Here is a 20,309-nt window from a genome sequence, read left to right as displayed (position 1 = left end):
TTTTTTTTTTTTTTTTTTGAGATGGAGTTTCCTCTGTCGCGCAGGCCTAAGTGCAGTAGCGCTATCTCGGCTCACTGCAACCTCTGCCTCCCAGGTTCAAGTAATTCTTATGCCTCAGCCACCTGAGTAGCTGGGATTACAGGCACATGCCACCACACCCAGCTAATTTTTGCATTTTTAGTAGAGATGGGGTTTCACCATGATGGCCAGGCTGGCCTCGAACTCTGGACCTCAGGTGATCCACCCACCTCGGCCTCCCAAAGTGCTAAGATTATAGGCGTGAGCCACCACTCCTGGCCCCACCTGTTTTTTGATGAAGGAACCACACTCCCTCATTCTTGCCTGTACACTTGCCTTGCACATCCAGCCTCTTGTACATCAGTCTCAATTTGCAGAAATCTCAGTATTTCATCATCCAGCTAACAATGGATGCAACACCTTGCTCTGCAGTGCAGCTAGGAGAACAAGATTGAAACATACAAAAATCACTGAATAATCAATCAATGAATACTCCAAATAATATGAAATGTGACCTATTATTTACACACCATAGGTGGAACATGTTTATTTGTCATCTTCACTGTTTCTTTCTAAGATCACGTGAGCCCTGTTTCACAGATGTGAAAGCCGAGGTTTAGAGAAGTCAGGAGTATGCAGCAGGCTACTGGCTGAGCTAGAATTCAAATATGGAGCAGGTGCATCCAAAGCTGTTCCTTCCCATTATAATATGCCCCTTCCCTATCTGACACACAGATGAATTATAGTGAAGGTATATACCTTCTATTGGGAGATACTTCATTTTTCTCTGGAATGGTGAGAGAAGGTGCCTTGGACCCATATGTAAACCTGGTGACATGGTTTGCAAAAATGATAAATAGAGGACAAATATTTCAAAAATAATAAATAGAGGAAAAATATTTCAAGCTTCCTTTTTTATAAAAATATTTCAAAAATAATAAATAGAGGAAAAATAAGCTTCCTTTTTAATAAAAATATTTCAAAAATAATAGAGGAAAAATATTTCAATCTTCCTTTTTTATAAAAATATTTCAAAAATAATAAATAGAGGAAAAATATTTCAAGGTTCCTTTTTTATATTTTATAAGTATCTCCTATAAAGTTTCAAAATGATTAACTATTAGCCTACTCATAAATATTAATATAGGAAGGAATTTACTGGATGCAATATTATTTCTTTTTTTCTTTAGTTATTTTTCCTAGATGCAAGATTATTTCCAATCCCTTTTGTGTGGGGCAAAGTAGAATAAAGATACACTGCAATTTAAAAACTTGTAACTTTAAACCGAAAGTATTTTATAAAAAGTTATACCATGTAAAAGAAGGGCATTTAAAGTTCTGACCTTCAAGCTCAGAAAATTTCTATTTACAACTGTGGCCGCTTTTCCTTAGATGCGGATATGCATTCATAAATTTTAATCTATTTTGATGATTATTGTTCTTTTAAAATAGTTTTCTTTATTCTATATTTTCATTAAGATCTTCCAGGTATTTTTCTGGTCCCAGAACAAACTCCATGTGAGCAGTTCTTTTTAAAACCATACATAAAAAATGATGCCTTCCTTTTGAAGGCTAAAACCTATTGATATATACTCATTTAAATTGTACAATCTATTTCAGGAATTAATTTGTTTCACCTAGTTTTTATTGCTTAGTAGGAATAGGAGTATTTACACAAGAATGAATCTCTATTCCACATTTTCACCTATTTTGATAGGGGAAAATCTCTATCAAATGTGTTTTGTATCTAAAATACTGTTGTATCTAGAATCCTACAACATACATTTTTACCAATCTTCAAAACACAATAGAAGTTACGGCGTTGGCTAGGTTAAAAAACTGTATGCAGTACATTCAGTTTCAATCCTGGTTGTTTCTTCTTTATGTGGAAATAAGCTAGGAAATTTGCCATCATCAGATATTAGATTGTGTATCTCACCTTTAACCTCAATAACATTATTCATTACTTTCCTATGAATTCTGATCCCCTTGCCCTCAGCCTTGTGACCCAAAGACCATGTGACTGGCTGACTTGGAGGAGAAGCTAATGGTCATCGACTGGTATCTCACAAATCCAGAAATCCTTCTACTTAGGAGAAAGATGGCTTTTTCTACCAGTTTTTGATGGCTGGGGTATGCAAACTCAGACGGTTAAGATCTGGCTATTTGTGCAACAACTGAGCCTTAAAGTGGAAAGTGGTGATTAAATGAAACAGAGGACAGGAGAGGCAGGCAGCAAGAGTGGAGGAGACACAGAACCGCCAATGCATTTTAGGTATGAGCAGAAGGAAGATGGGTGGCCAAGCCTACTTTGCACAGAAAATTGGACTGTGGTGTGTTTTCCTTTTCAAAAGCCATAGCAATTAGGGATAAAGCTTTTACTTCTTAAAGAGAGGTTTTTGAGTAATAGGAGATGGATGTACTGTATAATACCCTTTATTGAGAATAGGACTGGAACCTCTGAATTATGGCTATATACATACATTCATAGAAGATCTATGTCTGGGTCCTGCATTTGTGTATGTATATGTGTTTCTGGAAAGAAGTCTCAGACTGATTCTCATTGGGGACTGTGACACACACAAACACACATAGTTTAAAAAATACCACTGCAGCTCTAAGCCATAGATGACTAACTCTTTAGATTGTTCTATCTTAAATGCTTTATTTTGTATTTGATTGTATGCAATATTAGGTGTCTTTAGAGTATTTTTATGAAAGTTTACTGTGTTGCTATTTGATTACTACTTATGTAGGACACAACTACAATTCTAGGAGATTCTTGTCCTGTGATATAATATCCTTGGCCAGTTCATGTCCTTTGCCCTGATTTAATTGTCATATTTATAACCTTGGACATATCAATGCAGGATTTTTCTCGGCCCCTTCACCAGACTCATGTCAGGGAGCCCCCTCTACTTGGCTCGTCACATTCAACCCCTTGCAGGAGGCAGCACATAAGCGAGCAAGTGTAGGATCCGGCCAACCACTCTGGGTGCTGACAGAGGAGCAAGCTCCATGCAGGGCCTGTAGCCAGACCAGGCATGTCACCTTGAGGGGAATGTGGCGGCTCCCATGTGAGAGTGCCCATGACCCCAAAGTCCCAGAGAAGATGTTACAGTGGTCCTTAAACTCCACTGTCCATGGACAGTGGTGTGTTAGCAGCTCAATTGGCCTCTTACCTTGTTGTGTGGGGTGGCTGCCCTCTGCTGTCAAGGGCAAAGGGCCGGTGTGACAGCCTTTCTGGATACTCGCAATCAGTGGGTCCTGAGCTCTTGTTTGGTGTCCAAGAAGAATGAGGTACACAGATAGTTGAAGGATGGTGAAGGTAGATAGTTTTATTGAGTGATGAAAACAGTTCTCAGCTGGAGAGGGGATGGGAGGGGCAGGTCATCTTCCCTGATGTCAGGCCGTCACCTCCCCGAAGTCAGGCCGTCTCCTTCTCTACCGACTGAGTTTGGGGTCTTCATAGGCAAAAGGTTAAGGTGAAGACACCACTCAAAGTTGGGTATGATGGTGTAGAAGACCAATTAGGAAAGGGCAGGGATATGTAAAATAGGTGAAGGGTGGGGATCAATCAGAGGAAAGTGCATCAAACAGGAAGACAAGTTCTCAATCTGGTCCGAGGATTTAACTTGTAGCTTGGCTTTCAGGCTTTAAACTGTCTTTGGCTTGGAGATGGGTTTTCACCAGGGACCTGCCCTATCTGTCTAGGCATTTGGCTGCCTCCTATTGTTATCAATACGTGGTCACAAACATCTGTTGAAATAAAGCCTGATTTGTGGTTTGAGACATCTTTCAACATTTCCTAAATAGAATAAGCTTGCCTAAAACCTGAACTACATGAAGTGGTTAGTTTATTGTTGTTTTTTACACTTTCAATCTAGTAGTGGTTAGACTAATGGAAATTAAGGATTCTTGCTTACTGAATCTGACTGGATGGGGAGATAAAGAATGTTATCCATGGGTAAAAGAAATTACAGGGTTCTTCTTACTTTGAACATTCATCTTCAAGAAATAACCTCATTTACTTTAGGCTTTTGCCTTAAATATTTAGGAGAAAAACACACACATGCATGCCCAAGCACACACACACACATTCACTCACATGTACTCACATGCGCACACTGTTGCCCCATACTGACTGTTGATAGTATTAATACTTAAAATACAACTACTTTATATCTACCAGAGCTATACTCACGATTAAATCATTGTTGCTGCAAACGTTAATTGAATGGCAATCGTCTTACTTAGTTCTTTGATTATCATTCTATATGTCATTCTAATATATAAATTATATATAATTTATTTATAAGATTATCATTCTGTTTTATATTCTATTATATAACACTCTATTATTTTACTCCCACACCCTCTTTTCTTGCCATGCTTTTAATGAATCCTTCTGGATATGTAAAAATTACATAAATTAGCCAGGCATAGTGGATTATGCCTGTAATCTCAGCACTTTGGGACAGCAAGGCTGGAAGATGCTTGAGTCCAGGAGTTCAACACCAGCCTGGCCAACATAGTGACAATCTAAAGTGATGGCTCACTTCTGTAGTCCTGGCTATTCAAGAGAGGATTGCCTGAATCCAGGAGTTCCAGGTTACGGTGACTATGATTGTGCCACTGAACTCCAGCCTGGGTGACAGAGCAAGACCCTGTTTCTAAAAATAAATACATTAATCCAATAAAATAAATTTAAAAGAGTAAAGAAAGATTAAGCTTGAAAAACTAACTTGGAGTCAGAACCTGCCCATATGACTTTTCCTTAGGCCTCATTTCCCTTGTATATATAGATATTTCTTAGATTCTTCGAATTTTGAAGTGAAAAGTATGTAAGAATTCCTTTTTCTGCCACATTCTAAATCATTCCTTCTGGACAGTCAGAGTCGCCATGTGCTTGAACAGGTGCTTAAAGAGTTCAGAAGTTGTTTCATCCATTTTACAACCTTTCAAATTGTTAGCATTTTCATAATTTTCCATATGAGCTTGTGCCTACCACTCATTTCTGCTGGTTCTAGTTGGGCACTCTGTATATGTAGGAAAGTGAAGATATTAATTTATTAATAGCACCCTTTAGTGATAATTTTTCAATAGTTTGAATACACCTTACTATCCTGTCATCCAAACTTGAGTTTTCCATGTCAATCATAAAGAATCTTAATTCATCAAATATCTTGCAAAAATCAAGACATTTTATACCTGTAGCATTTTCTTATCAAAACCAAAGTTGAGGTGAATTTAATGCAGTTTATTCTTAGTGATGTAGTGTTGCTTGCTGGTAATCTACTTTTTCTTGAGTAAGTTTTTTAGGACATCTGGTTAATAATGCCATTTGCAGGTTTTTCAGGTTCTCAACATAAAATTATTGACCTGTGTTTCCAAAAACTAACATTTTCTCCTTTTGAAAATGAAAGCAATAGTTTGATGGGTTCCAAGACCTGGCTATCTAGCCTATTTGTGCTTGCTGAAGTCCTTGCCATCATTCATTGCTAATAGATCCCTTACATTTATGAACTTCAAACCCACTATGTTTTAACTGCTCAAGTAGGTTTGCAAAGACATTTGTGGATAAGTCCTGTATGGTTTAGAAACCAAGCACAATTCAGATGTTTGCAGTTTTTATCCATCCATCCATCCATCCTTCCATCCATCCATCCATCCATCCATCCATGTTTACTAAGCCTCTATTGTGTGCCAGAAACTGAGCTAAGGCCAAAGATATATTGATGAGCAGGGTAGAAATGGGCTGTGCCCTCATGGATCTTATTCTGCTAGGATTTTCATTTTCCAACAGTAATGAGAACCAGTATGGGAAATGATTTTAAGCACCAATGAAAATGGTTAACTGCTCAGGTTGGAGGATGGATGATTGAGGAGTGTAGATGAAAGTTAAGTAGAAATTCCTCTGTGTTTGTCGAATCCTGAGCTCTAGGGTTGAAGTCACTGGATATGATCAACTCAAATTCTGGTCTGCTGCTGGAAAGCAAAGCAAGAGTCCATCTCTGGAGGTAGCACTGGCCTCCACCTAAACTGGACAGTGTGAACATTTGAGGATGTGGGGGTGAAAGGAGCCAGAGCCTGGAGCTTCTGAGATGGGCAGGAAGGAGTTTTTGAGTTATGCATCATGCAGAGAAAAAGTGAAATATAAGTACATATAAAAACAATTTCACAGTGCTTTCCAAGTTTAATTTCTAGGATGAAATATTCTGCTTACAGAATTGAGGGAAAGCTAATTGAGAAATGTGACTTTCTGAAATGATTTGATTTGGGTTAGAATTTTTTTAATTTATATAGGCAGATATATATGGTGCTTTGCTCTGTTTACATAGCTTTATACCTTTTTATATACTAAATTGAAATGGATAGGTAGAAGCAATATTTTCAGAATTGAATAGGTCATTGTCCTGAATAAAGTGAGCCACTGTGTTCTCTCAGGCACCATGCAAGCTCAGCCAATATTCATATACCACAAAAGGGTGTTTTTTCTGCCTAAGTTTATATTCTATATCATATTCTATTTTTCTTTTCTGGATATTTCCACTTCATATTGTTCTCTTTCAACATTTTTTAAGAAGTAGTATTTCCTATTCTCTGCTGTTACAAAGACTATGAAAATACATGCAACCCATTTAAAGAAACATGTGTATGTCTGGAAGTTTTCTCTACCTAACACTTTCACATACGAAATTTATAATATTTGGTTTCCATGGTATTTAACATTGGCAAGAAAAAACAACTCTCAATGAAGTAACTAAGACCACTTGTTCTAGCTCTTCCTATAGTGGAAAGGGATAGAGAAGAGTGATAGTAACAAAGCATTCTCATTACTCTAGAACAGAGACTGGCAAACATTTTTCTGTAAAGGGCCAGATGGTATATACTTTTGGCTTCGTGGGCCATAGGGTCTGTGTTAAAACTGCTCACCCCTGTCTTTGGGAAAGCAGCAATAGATACTTTGTAAGTGAATGGGAATGGCTGTGTTCCAAGAAAACTTTATTTACAGAAATAGGCTGTGGGCAGGATTTGGCCTTTGTTCTGTAGTTTGCCCATCCCTGCTCTATAACAAGGGTAGGAAACTGTGCCCTGGGGCCAAATCTAGCCTGAAGCCTGGTTTTGTTTGGCCACAGAGCTAGGAATGGTTTATGTGTTTTCACAGAGTTGTTAAAGGAGGAGAGGGAAGAGCAGAGGAAGGAAAAGGTAGAAGAGGAGAGGAAGGGAGAGATATAGGAAGAGGAAGAAGAAAACCATATGTGGCTCACAAAGCCTAAAAGTTTACCATTTGGATTTCTATGGAAAAAGTCTGTTAGATCTTGCTCTGAAAGATTGTTTACTTGTAACTTCCTTGATAATTTCAACGTATGGATTTGATTTTGTGCTCATTTTCTATTTTCCTATGCTTATAGTCTTATAATATGGAGCAAGTAAGTTTATTAGTCGGATAAAATACAGAATTTAAAATTTTGACGATATATTGGCTATCAGAAAAAATACTGACGTTTTCTTTGTCACTTTATTCTTTTGAAATTTGAGATTTTGTAAGAAATTTTGAAGAGGAATATTATTCTCTTGTCTTGAAAATGTTTTTAAGTGGGAATATAAGAAACAAGGATATATTCCTGCTTAATTCTGCGCCTGAACTTTGGAGTCTTCTGATCTGTGTTTGGGACAGAAAATGCTCTATCTCTGCGAAAACCTTTTCAATCGTTGTGATGTTCTTTGATGTTAGCAAAAAAACAAGAACAAAAATAAAAAAAAAAAAAAAAACCGTGGATAACATTTATTCAGTGCCTAACTATGTGAAAGGTCACCATCTAAATGCTTTTAACATTATTTTCTCACTATTCTGGGAGGCATGTGTGATTAGAAACTTGGTTTTAAGGCCGAAGAGATCAAGACACAGAGATATTAGGTATTATTATTTGTCCAGGATTAACAGCCAGATAGTGGTAGAAATGGGGTTTAACCTGGGTTTTAGATGAGTTCCCCCAAGTAGAGATCACTTTCGATTTTCCTACAATGCCCTTTAAAGCAAACTCTTTTTTTTTTTTTGAGTCGGTGTCTTGCTCTGTTGCCCAGGCTGGAATGCGGTGGTGCAATCTTGGCTCACTGCAGCCTGGACTTCCTGGGCTCAGGTGATCCTCCCACCTCAGCCTCCCGAGTACCTGGGACTACAGGTGCACAGCACCATGCCCAGTTCATTTTTTGTAGAGACCGGGTCTCCCTCTGTTGCCCAGGCTCGTCTTGAACTCCCGGGCTCAAGCGATCCACCCGCCTCAGCCTTCCAAAGTGTTAGAATTACAAGGGAGAGCCACAGCGCCCAACTGAACTCACCATTTATTTTACTTCGTCAATCTCAGTAACCCTTTGCAAGTGATGCTACAATAGATGATGTATACTGAGAGTCATTTAGACATGGTTTCTACTTTCTAAGGATTAATATTTCAAAATGATGCTTGACGTCTAGCAACTAGAAAAATCCAGTTGCCTTATTAGAATTTCACAAAAATGAATGGGTTAGAAAATTAGCAGTCATGTATTCCTCTGTTCCGTACAGCTAAATACAATTTCCAACCTATTGACGAGGGGCTGAGAGTTCTGTATGAAGACTTGTACCTCCTTTTTCTTTTTATTATTTTTTCCAACAGGATGAAATCATGTGTTTGACATGTTGAGCTTGAGAGGCACATACTTGCCATAATAAATATACATGGTTTTTCAAGTTCCTAAAAGTCCCTTCTTCATTTGTTTGAGTCTGTGTTTCAGATAGATCCTAGGGCATAATAATTTAAGAATCCGGTTAAACCATAAACAAAATGGCCTTACTGTTTTTCTGTTGATTTGGTGTCTTTTTATTTGACAGCAGAGTTTCTTCCTGTTGTTATTTCCCATGTGACGCCCATGAATTGGTGGGTCCTGGAATCCCCACGTACGGTGTGTTGGAACCCATTCTGCCTGGGAACCCTAGTGTAGGTGGCTGAGGCAGTGAGTCAACAGCACTGGAATTTGCTTGCTTCAGAGTGATAATTCTCATGCAAATAGTTCTCAGATTTTCAAAAGAAGGGCTTGTCAGCTTCGTACTTTCATAGTGACTCTGCCAGAAATTTACAGTTTTACGAGATTATACGTAGAATGTTCTGTTATAATAATCAAATGTTCATTCAGAAATAACCCAGTTAATGCAGACTGTACAACAAATCCCCACCATTGGCACCAAAATTCCTTTCAAACTACAAATCCCTTCTCTGCTGTTTCTTTGGTCCTTTCCCTCCTCATTCAGCAGCTTGTTTTCTGCTGTCTGATAGTTATGCCAACATTCCATCTTATTTTAACAACTACACAAATATAAAAACCACAGCACCAAAATTGAAGTTGGAGATTCATTTTGTACTATTTAAGAACTGTATTGTCATATGTAATTTGCAGTAAATTTGAACACAAAATGAAATTTTAAAAACCTTTCTTTTTGCCTATAATGTTTAGAAATGATGTTCTCTTTGAACTAGACTGGATTTTTTTTCAGAGTACACTATCATTCTATGATGAAATATATTGTAATTCGACTGCTTTTTCTCTGTTTTTTCCTTTCTTGGCTTATTGTCCTCCTGGATATAAGATGATAGAGATGGCAAGCTTATTTCAGGACCGTTTGTTTTTTATTCTAAGGAAATGGTAGTTTTTAAACAACAATGGTCATTTTGATTTTTGGAGATCAGCCTTCCATTCTTAGAGCATTGGAATGTAGACGTTTATGCCTGGGGATTGCCACTCATCCAGAGCCACCGCTCTGTGAGAATTCAATCTTTGATTTGTTGCCCTTTATATTTATTTTACTTCTTATTCAATGATGCTTACTATACAATAGCAAGACATAGTAAGGTATAGAGACAGAGTTTACAGAACCTTGCCCCACTAGCATTTTAAAATTTTGTCACATCAGAGTGAGTATACTGCCCCAACTTTCAGAACATAGCTCATTGGCAGAAGGTAGAAGTAGGGTTCTTAACCCTTTTACATAAAAGGCCACTTAAATGAGCAAACTTATTCTTCCATCAGCTTTTCTATTTTCGTAAGTTCAAACTGACTTTATTTACCCATGGTTAGATGCTTTTGACTTACATATTTCCCAAAGGCAACCAAAATGGTATAATAGCGTAGCGCAATTTTATGGGAGTCTCTTTGGCACCGCGGTAATTCTTTTTGATCTACAGTTCTCCTCTGGGTATGGTGGCTACAGATGGCGTATCACAAGCAGAGTCAAAGGCCACTTTTAGTGCTCTTGGGTTTTGTACTGCATGGGCCGTTATTTGAAGTTTAGAAATATGAAGATGCACATATTGGTTGCTCTGGCCCAGTATGGATATCATAGGCCAGATGGGTTTGAGCTAGAGAGACACATACATATTTATGTTCTTTTTTTTTCTTTATTGCCTCTATTGGAAGGACTCCAAAGAGGTCACCTCATTTAATCTTGGCAATAGATTTTACCATTTTTTAAATCAAATACTCCCCATTAAGCACTCTATATTTATAATTGTGTGTTAGGTGCTATATTCAGAGTGTGCTAAACAGACTTTATTCCTGGTCTTGACAATTTGTCTGCTGATTTGGCCAAATCTGTGCTGTATTTCTTTTGAACACAAAATAAAATGCTGCAGAGGAAAACAGCTCCCAGTCTCCTGGATTTAATGACTCTCGATGGTGGGAAGCCTTCTAGTGCAATGATAATAGCAGCTCATGTTTACTGAGTGTTCACCATGGACCCAACATGATACTGGGAGGCTTACACCATTTTTATCACCTTTGGGGGATATACAACAAGTGTCTGTTCTCTTACATAACAGCCCTAGGGGATAGTGTCGATTAGCCTCATTTTGCAGGGGAAAAAGCAGAGGCTCTGAGAAGAAAAGGAACATGCCACCTCATTCTTAATTTTGTTTTCAATCCCCTGAGTTAACTGGTATACTTTATGACCTGAAAGCATGAAGATAATCTGTTACCCTGGCAGGAATAATAAAACACAGAGACATGACAATGGATTAATAAAGATCTGATGAGGAGCAAACGCCTCCCAATCACCCTAAGAAATGCTGCTCCCAGGGAAGTAGAAATTACGTTCCAAGTCCCATATTTTCACTTTGCCTGTCGGTTTTATCCTTATTAGCCAAGAAGGTATTAAAATATGCAACGATTCTGCTCTTGAGAATGCCTCTATACTGCTGACTTGTGAGCTTTTACCCTCTAAGAGTATTTTCGCTCCCTTGTCTCATTATCTAACACCTATTTGATCTGTGTAAGTCACTTATCAACCCACCAGACTCATGTATTCTGGTCACTTAGGAATATGTTTGCTTTTTTCCCGTGCACAAGATATAGCTCTGTATTTTGTTTCTGTCAACTGCAAATTTAGTGACTTGGGGCAGCGTGGACTGTCACAGACGGGATTTTCTTATTTGATCCATTCTTCTACTTTTCTGCTTTTATATGATCTTTATAATTTAAAGTTGTTGGAATTCTAGTTCCCTTTTATTTTTCGTTTAATCCTGATTTTTAATTTTTAAAATATTTAGCTCTAATTTTTTAAAAAATCGATTTTTAACATTGTTGCTTTGCTGGATAATTCAGAGATGCTGTGTGTGTGTGTGTGTGTGTTTCTAGTATTGCCCCATGACCTTTATGACTCATTTAATGAGGAATTTAAACAAATTACTATTACTCCTACTGCATTCATTATCAACTAGCAGGCATCAGCTTTCTGCGTAAAATATTTTTTTCCTTTGAATACCCTCTATTTCCCCTCTGTGAGGAATTTATTCTCCCCTTGGTGCGTGGGGACTGATTACGGTCATAATAGCCATTAATGATAATAGGAAGAGTGTGTAAATCTTTGAAGCATTGAAAACTGAATGGCGCTCTGGTGGGTCTTTTTCTGTATCTTACCTTACCAGATTTTGTTTTGCAGCAGGTGCTATTGGTTGGGTAAAGTGCCATTACTCATGTTTTTCTCTTTATTTTATACACACAGTATACACACACACACACCCCCACACACACCCACCCACACATAGAGCGTGGTTCTTCTCACACTGGAAGAGGATTACTCTTTATTTGTTGGTATCTCCATGAGGGCAGGAGCTGATTCGATTCATTTTCCTCTCCATGTTTAGTACTGCACACAATGCACCACTCATGCTGGGTGGATATTCCTACCTAGAGGAATGATAGGGTGCATTCACTTCATGAACATGAAAGCAAAGTGGCTGCTAATCCTGCCTGGGCAATATTCTTATGCTAAAATACATATTGTATGAGTTATTGCATAAATATTTGTTCTTATTTATAATGCATGGGAAATAGTTTAGAGAAATGAAAATAATACAGACCTTGAAATTAGAAGATTTCACCCTCATCCTACTAATTATTGACTATGTGTGAGTTTTAGGAAATTTTTTAAAAAGTCTCTAGCTTCAGTTTTCTCATCTATTACATAGAGATAATAGTTTCTAACTCAGAGGATTGTTGTGAGAATCAAGTGAAAGCCCATATTCACTTTGATTCAACAAACATTTACAGAGTAGTCACTCAGTGGTAGGCCCTGGGGTAAGTTCTGAGAATAAATAAGATGCCACTCCTGGCCTGGTGCCATGGTTCACACCTGTAATCCCCAGCACTTTGGGAGGCCTAGGTGGGAGGATCACTTAAGGCCAAGAGTTCAAGACCAGCCTGGGCATTATAGCAAGATCCTGTTTCTGCCAAACAGACAAACACAGCAGACGTGGTGGCTTGTGCCTATAATCCCAGCTGCTTGGGAGGCTGAGGAAGGAGGGTCACTTGAGCCCAGGAGTTTGAGGCTGCAAAATTACACCACTGCACTCCAGTCTGGATGACAGAACAAGACCCTGTCTCTTAAAAATATTCAGAACAAACAAACCAAATACCACTCCTCTCTTCCCAAAATTCAGACACGGAGAGAGTTTCTCCTCAAAGTCCAAAGTGCACATAAGTTGTGGGGATCTTATTAACAATGTCGATTGTGATGCTGTAGGTTTGGGGACGACTCAGGATTCCCTGGAGACATCAATGCTGCTGGTCCATGGGCCACAGCTTGGATAGAAAGGGTTTAGGGAGAGATTGACAAATAAGTAATAATACAGGGTGGGTGAGTACTGCTGCACTGGCATTCTAAAAGCAGAGTGAGACATACAGAGGGGCATGGGGAGTGGGAAGGAGACAGACAAAGCATCCTAGAAGTGGATGACTTGGGCCCTGAATAGGTGAGTCAATTTACCAAGCAAAAAAGTAGTAGGAAAGGCCTTTGATCAGAGGGAGCACCATAGATGTGGACACGGGCTGGCTCCTGCATAGAGTGAAGAATGCAGAGGAAGGTGATGGGACAGTGGCCAGAGAGGAGGCCAGAAAGCTCACCAGGGGCTGGATGGGGAAGGGTCAGTCCTGTTTGCCATGTAAGACCTAAGACTGCAGTCAGCAGGGAGTCTTGAGGTTTCATAGAGGTCTAGTTATACAGGATATGACAAACTGCTTTGAAAAGAGCCAAAACTACATCATGTTAGAGAATTTGCATAACCCAAAGGAGATTGTGCTTGAACACTCCAAGGCAGTGAATAATCTGCAAAGGAATAAGACTGTAGGCGAGAGGCAGGTTTTTACACTTCCACAGGCTTGGGAAACAAACAGAACAGGAATTGATTTCTGGTTCCCTGCTTTCTAGCTATATAACTTCAAGAAAATTAATTAACTTTCTGAATCTTAGTTTTCTCATCTGTAGAAAGGATGCAATAAATCCTGTCGCATAAAAGAATTGTGAAGAGGAAGTCATTCATTTAATTCATTGAAGCACTACATTTTGGCAAAGCATGCAGTTTGCTGATAACAGGAAGTATTTGTTAACTTATTATTAATGTTGATTTGGAGCTCACATGAACTTTTGCCTAGGAAATGACCTGGTAGATTGGATAGTTACCATGTTGATAGATTGCCAAGTGCCTTTTCTCATGTGTGGGGTTCTGATGCCATCGTCAGCTGGAAGCTCATTAGTCTTGTGGGTGGAATGCAGCACCAGTTGTCTGATTCAGCAATGCTGTGAGAGAATTGAGAGGGTGTTCATTCAGTAAAGGGTGGCAAGGATTTTCTTAAATGTTTAAAAATAAAAAAGACAAAGAAATGTTTTCTCTTTAGGGGAGGGAAAATGGGGGACTGCCACAGTACTCCCCAAGGACTTAATTCAATAAACACATTAATAATAATAGTTGAGAAGATTTTCCTGACGCAACCAGATGTAGGTTAGATGGCCTTCTCTGCACTTCACAGTCTGCAGTGACCATTTGCAGCCTGGCACTCCTCACATTCAATATAGTCAGTATTTTTCACCCTGTCTTCTCAATTTGAGCTTCTTGAGGCAGACAGTTGTTTTTCTGTCTTTGATTTCCCACTGCCTAGAGCAGGGGCACATTGTTGACTTTCACTAACTGCTCTTATCTACACACTTATTCTCTGAGCTGTGTTATCCTTGGTAGAAACGAATGGTACTGGAGGAGGTGGGGCTTACAGAGCTCCGTGTCATCACTCTGGGGATCTGCAGTGTCCTTGTTGATTAGTCAATTCTGACTCTGTGCCCTACTTTGGGTATTGTTTTTGAGATCGAAGTGCCCCTCTTTAACCCTGTCTGCCTCCGCATCATGCTTCCTGTTCATTAGGTCAGTCACATGAGAATAAACACCTTGTCTCCTCCCATCAACTCCCATCCTCCGACACCAACCCCTGCCTCTGAATCACAGCCTAGAGAATGGAGCCTGTGGGCCTCTCCCACGTGGGCTGAATGTGGCCTTTGGGTGAGGACATTTCTACCTGTCCCTGGAGGAGAGGCACTGAGTACTCCCTTGGCCTCCAACCTGGTGTCTCCCCTGACTCTTGGCGGTCAGTGAGACTTCCACCAGCTGTCTGCCGGTGTCCTTGGATGTTGCCTTTGGTCTGACAGACTGGGCTTATTTCAGTGCCTGCAACGGAACCTGTCTCTCAGCACCTCTCCAGCGGGGAGGCTGTAGCCCCTCCTACTCTGCTTTGTTCGTTTAAACTTAAATGGGCCAAGACCAAAGGCGTGATTTCATGAAATGAACAAGAATTTCATAAAATGGAATTTTCTAACAATATTCGTCATTTCCAGTAAGGATTTTAAAAAGGTCAGCTTTGCTTAAATAGATGCAAACAGAGTGGCATTTAAAGATTGGAAAGCATTATTTAAGAAAATGATAGATTTCCCTTCCTAAAATAGGGTATCCTGCCTGGTGCTGGGGAGAGAGTAGGCAGGTCAAGGCCTTTGCCTCTCTATAGCATTTCTGCTACCCAAAGTCATTGTTAGATATCCCTGATTTTATTTTATCTGCCAATGTACAACTTAAGCCAAAACTTGTGTCAGAACTGTTTTAATGAATATATTTGTTGCGGCCTTTTAAAAATGATATCATCATCCTGTCATCCAGTAAGCAGAGGAGGTAAGTGACTTTGAAGCAAGTGCTATCGGTGAAAAAAGATTTCATCATTATGAGAGAACGTTGAATGATGAAAAATAAAGGAGCGCATTATACAGTTGAGAGGTAACTTCCAATTATGTGTTGTCAGAATGTCCTATTGAACTTTCCTGGAGATGGTGGAGAAAGGGTAGTTAACACCTAATATTTGTTTAGTAACTGCTGTCTTATAGGCATCGCATGTACGTTATCTCATTCAGTCTTTATAACCTTACCTGTTCCCTACCATGAGGCAGGAATTATTCCTATTTTTCATGTAATAAATTGGAGGTTAGGTGACCTGTCCAAGGCCCCACAGCTCATACAAAGTCTGTTACTATTCTACACTCTGTAAGACTAGTGTAATATTTTAATATTCACAATAATACCCTGATTAACTGAGTGGTGTGACAGTGTGTTGGTCTGCTCTTGCATTACATTAAGAAATACCTGAGACTGGGTGGTTTATGAAGAGAGGTTTAATTGGCTCACTGTTCTGCAGGCTGTACAGGAAGCATGGTGCCAGCATCTGCTCAGCTTCTGGTGAGGGCCTCAGGAAGCTTCCAATCATAGCAGAAGACAAAGGGGGAGCAGGTGGGTCATGGCCAGAGCAGGAATGAGAGGGCAAAGGGGGAGGTCCAAGACTCTTAAAACAACCACATCTTGGTAAACTAACTGAGCAAGAACTCACTCAACATTAAGGGGGTTCGTGCTAAGCCATTCATGAGGGATCCACCCCCATGATCCAACACCTCCCATGAGGCCTCATCTCCAACATTAGGGATCACATCTCAACATGAGATTTGGAGGGGTCAGATATCCAAACCATATCTTTCTGCATGTGGCCCCCGCAAATCTCACGTCCTTCTCATGTTATAAAACACAATCATCCTTTTTCAGTAGTAAATCTACCACTGTATCTACTGCAGGTGGGACTGGAGGGCAGCAGCCCCCTTGTCACAGCTCCACTAGGCAGTGCCCTGGTGGGGACTGTGTATTAGGGTTCCAACCCCACGTTTTCCCTCCACACTGCCCTAGTAGAGGCTCTGCAGCAAGCTTCTGCCTGGACACTCAGGCTTTCCCATACACCCTCTGAAATCCATGTGGAAGCCGCCAAACCCCCTTCACTCTTGCATTCCATAGGCCTACAGGCTTAACACCACATGGCAGCCACCAACGCTAATGGCTGACCCTCTCTAAAGTGGTGTCCCGAACCAGAATGTGGGGAGCAGTGTCCTAAGGCTGATCAGGGCGGTGGGGCCATGGGCCTGGCCCCTGAAACTACTTTTTCCTTCTAGGCCTCTGGGTTTGTGATGGGAGTGGCTGCCTCAAAGATTTCTGAAATGCTTTCTAGGCCTTTTTCTCATTGTCTTAGATAGTAACACTTGGCACCCTTTTAGTCATAGTAATCTCTCTAGCAGGTGGTTGCTCCTCAGTGTGCTTGGAATCCTTCTCGATCACAGGGCCAGGCTGCAAGTTTTCCAGACTTTTATGCTCTCCTCCTATTATTTATTTATTTAGGGACAGGATCTTGCCCTGTCACTCAGGCTGGACTGCAGTGGTGTGATCATGGCTCATTGCAGCTTCAACCTTCTGGGCTCAAGAGATTCTCCAGTCTCAGCCTCTTGAGGAGCTGGGACTACAGAGATGTACCATCATGCCTGGCTGATTTTTATTTTTTTGTAAAGATGGAGTGTCACTATGTTTCCAGGTCTAGCCTCAAACTCCCGGGTTCAAGCAATCTTCACCCCTCGGCTTCCCAAATTGCTGGGTTTATAGCATGAGCCACCATGTCCAGTCACTGCTTTCTCTTTAAATATAAATTCCAACTTGAAGTCATTTCTTTGGTCCCATTATCTGATTATAAGCTGTCAGAAGCTACTAGGCCACTTCTTGAATGTCTTACTGCTTAGAAATTTCTTCTGCCAGATACCCTAGGTCATCACTCTTAAGTTCAAACTTCCACAAATCCCTACGGCATAAACCCAGTGAAGCCAAGTTCTTTGCCAGGGTGTAACGGGGTGACCATTACTCTAGTTCCCAATAACTTCCTTATTTCCATCTGAGATCTCATCAGTCTGGACTTCACTGTCCATATTTCTATCAGCGTTTTGGTCACAACCGTTTAACCAGTCTCTAAGGAGTTCCAAACTTTCCCTCATCTTCCTGTCGTCTTCTTTGACCTCCAAACTCTTCCAACTTCTGGCCATTACCAAGTTCCAAAGCTGCTTTCACATTTTCATCACCCTACTCCTCAGTACCAATTTTCTGTGTTTGTCTGTTCTTGTATGGCTGCAAAGAAATACCTGCAGCTGGGTAATCTGTAAAGATGTTTAGTTGACTTACGGTTCTGCAGGCTGTACAGGAAGCATGGCGCTGGCATCTGCTCAGCTTCTGGTGTGGGCTTCAGGAAGCTTCTAATCTCGGTGGAAGGCAAAGGGGGAGCAGGGTGTCACATGGCAAGGGTGGGAGTGAGAGTGAAGGGGGAGGTCCCAGACTCTTTTAAACAACCAGATCTCATGTGAACTATTTGGGTGAAAACTCACTTACTGCAAAGGGGATGGTGCTAAGCCATTCATGAAGGACCTGCCCCCAGGATCCAGTACCTCCCACTAGGCCCCACCTCCAACATCTTCAACATGAAATTTGGAGGTGACAAATATCCAAACCATATCATGTAGGGATGGAGTGTTCTTATTAATTGAAATTTCTTGTTGAAGGCCATGAAAATATTTTTCAGTTTTGTTAAAAATCTTTCAAAATTATGTTGATTTCTTTTGCTATCTTTATAAATACATTATATGCTATGCATAATTTAATACTTAAATTTTTGTTACTAAATATCTTGCCCTCCCTTGTGTTTATTATTGTGAACACCAGTTTCAGTAAACTGATGCTTAATAAGCTCACTAAAGTTTAGTGCTCAGGTAGCCTCAGCCACTCATTTTACAGATGAGGAAATAGTGACCCAGAGAAATTGAGAGACTTTGCTTAGAATCACCATGTTTGTTTTTAGAGGCACAGTGTGTGTGTTTGTGTGTGTGATTAGAGAACTTTCATCTGAATGTTATAATATGTGCCTAAAAGAAATGGCTATCACATAAGTCCTGGTAGCACCTTATCTTCTTTGTTAAATTCACAGCAGGATACAAAAAAAAAAAAAAAAAAAAAAAAGGGAGAGCTCTGCTTTTCTAAGTTTTACTGTGTTCAGAAACCACCTTTCACTTATTTGATTCTTCCAAATATGTCAGACAGATTAGGATGAGAGTAGAAAGGGATTGGAGCACTTCTGGGTCCTGATTCTAATTGAATTTAACATAGTCATATTTGTCAGTTTCTGAGTAGGAGTGAAGTAGCTGATGCTGTATTATAATATTGTTAGAATTTTGAAGGAGTCAAAAGCTTACTTGTCCTTGTTTGTAATCTTTTATTTTTGATCATGGAGCAAGAGTATTTATTTGCACCACATCTGGATTTGACTTTTGGCTAGAAAACACATTTTTTTCTGAAGAGTTCCTCCCCAGTCTAAGACCCCAGATCCATAACACATTGTATTTAGCCTATCAAGCATTGTACTATTGTATGAGGGATGCAAAGGTTCATATGTCATGCTGTCAAAAATTTACAACCTTTAGCACTTGACTAAGTAGAGGTTAAACTTTAATGAAAACTTTACTATAACAATGGAGGCATATTCGAGGTGTTCAGGGAAAAGGACAGATCTACCCAAGGCAGTAGATGGGGATGTGAGTGGCTGGGGGGACACATGCCTACTGGAGAAGACGGTCAGAAAGTTGTCAGTAGTTGAATCAGCTTGTTGGAAGTTCAGTAGGTGGGGAAGAAAGGGAAGATGACAACATTTGAAAACATGGAGATGATTGTCTTGGTGTGATGACTGTGAAAGTATGCAGGGATGCAGGGGAAACAAGGAAAAATTGGGATCAGATAATGAAGCATCTGGAATTCCATGCTCAACTGTTCAGAACATTCTGTAGGGAACTGGGGGTTGTTAAAGGGTCTGACTTGCATTTATGGGATGATATGTCCTGACATGCATTTTAATAAAACAATGATTTTGATTTAGTAAGAAAATTATTCCTCTTTAGTGATTAAAGACTGTATTAAAGAGGCAAAAGAATGAGGAAAGGAGATGTTTTAGAAGACAAATGATGAAGACCTTTACTTGTAGTGTGGCAGAAAAAATGGAGACTAGCAGATAGCTTTGAGATCTACATCTGTATAGAAGCTGCCAGATTAAGTGACTGATTATGGAAAGTACAGGAGAGGGAGAAGTCAAAGTAGATTGCTTAATCCAGAGTCATAGGACAAGTAATGGTGATATTGGTAGCTGAGAAAACACAAGGAGAGTTAAATAGAACGTTGTAGAATGAAATCCAAGCAGCGACTTTGAAAGGTAGATGAGCCTTTCATAAGGTGTAACAAGCCACCTCAAAATTTCATAGCTTAAAACGACAACCTTATATTAATTATGCTTATGAGCTGATGGCTTGGCAGGGTGGTTCTTCAGGTCTGGGCTGGCTTAGGTTAGTCTGACCTTTTTTTCACTGATGATCTCCCGTCGGCAGGGAAATTGGCTGGTGGCTGGCTGGTTTAGGATGGCCTCAGCAGGAATGATGTTCCACTATCTGCTTCTGTTCATCCAGCAGGCTAGGTAAAGTTTGTTTCATGACTGTGGGGCAGGACTACAACGTGCACCTGACCTTTTGTTATTTATTTTGTTATTTTTTGAGACAAGGT

General features: G+C 39.9%; 1 protein-coding gene and 1 long non-coding RNA gene across 3 annotated transcripts in view; both read left to right on the top strand.

Annotated features, from left to right (window-relative positions):
• The window catches only part of LHFPL6 (LHFPL tetraspan subfamily member 6), a 263,153-nt gene that overhangs the window by 25,948 nt on the left and 216,896 nt on the right, over positions 1 to 20,309 (top strand). The gene's annotated exons all lie outside the window — the stretch shown is intronic.
• The window catches only part of LOC126940351 (uncharacterized), a 33,350-nt gene continuing 14,097 nt past the window's right edge, over positions 1,057 to 20,309 (top strand). The window contains exon 1 of the long non-coding RNA XR_007720714.1: positions 1,057 to 20,223. This is a non-coding gene — a long non-coding RNA (uncharacterized LOC126940351). The remainder of the gene's footprint in view (positions 20,224 to 20,309) is intronic.

Source organism: Macaca thibetana, chromosome 17 (assembly GCF_024542745.1).
Source record: "Macaca thibetana thibetana isolate TM-01 chromosome 17, ASM2454274v1, whole genome shotgun sequence".
NCBI classification, from domain to species: domain Eukaryota; kingdom Metazoa; phylum Chordata; class Mammalia; order Primates; family Cercopithecidae; genus Macaca; species Macaca thibetana.
This window is presented reverse-complemented; position numbering and strand designations above follow the sequence as displayed.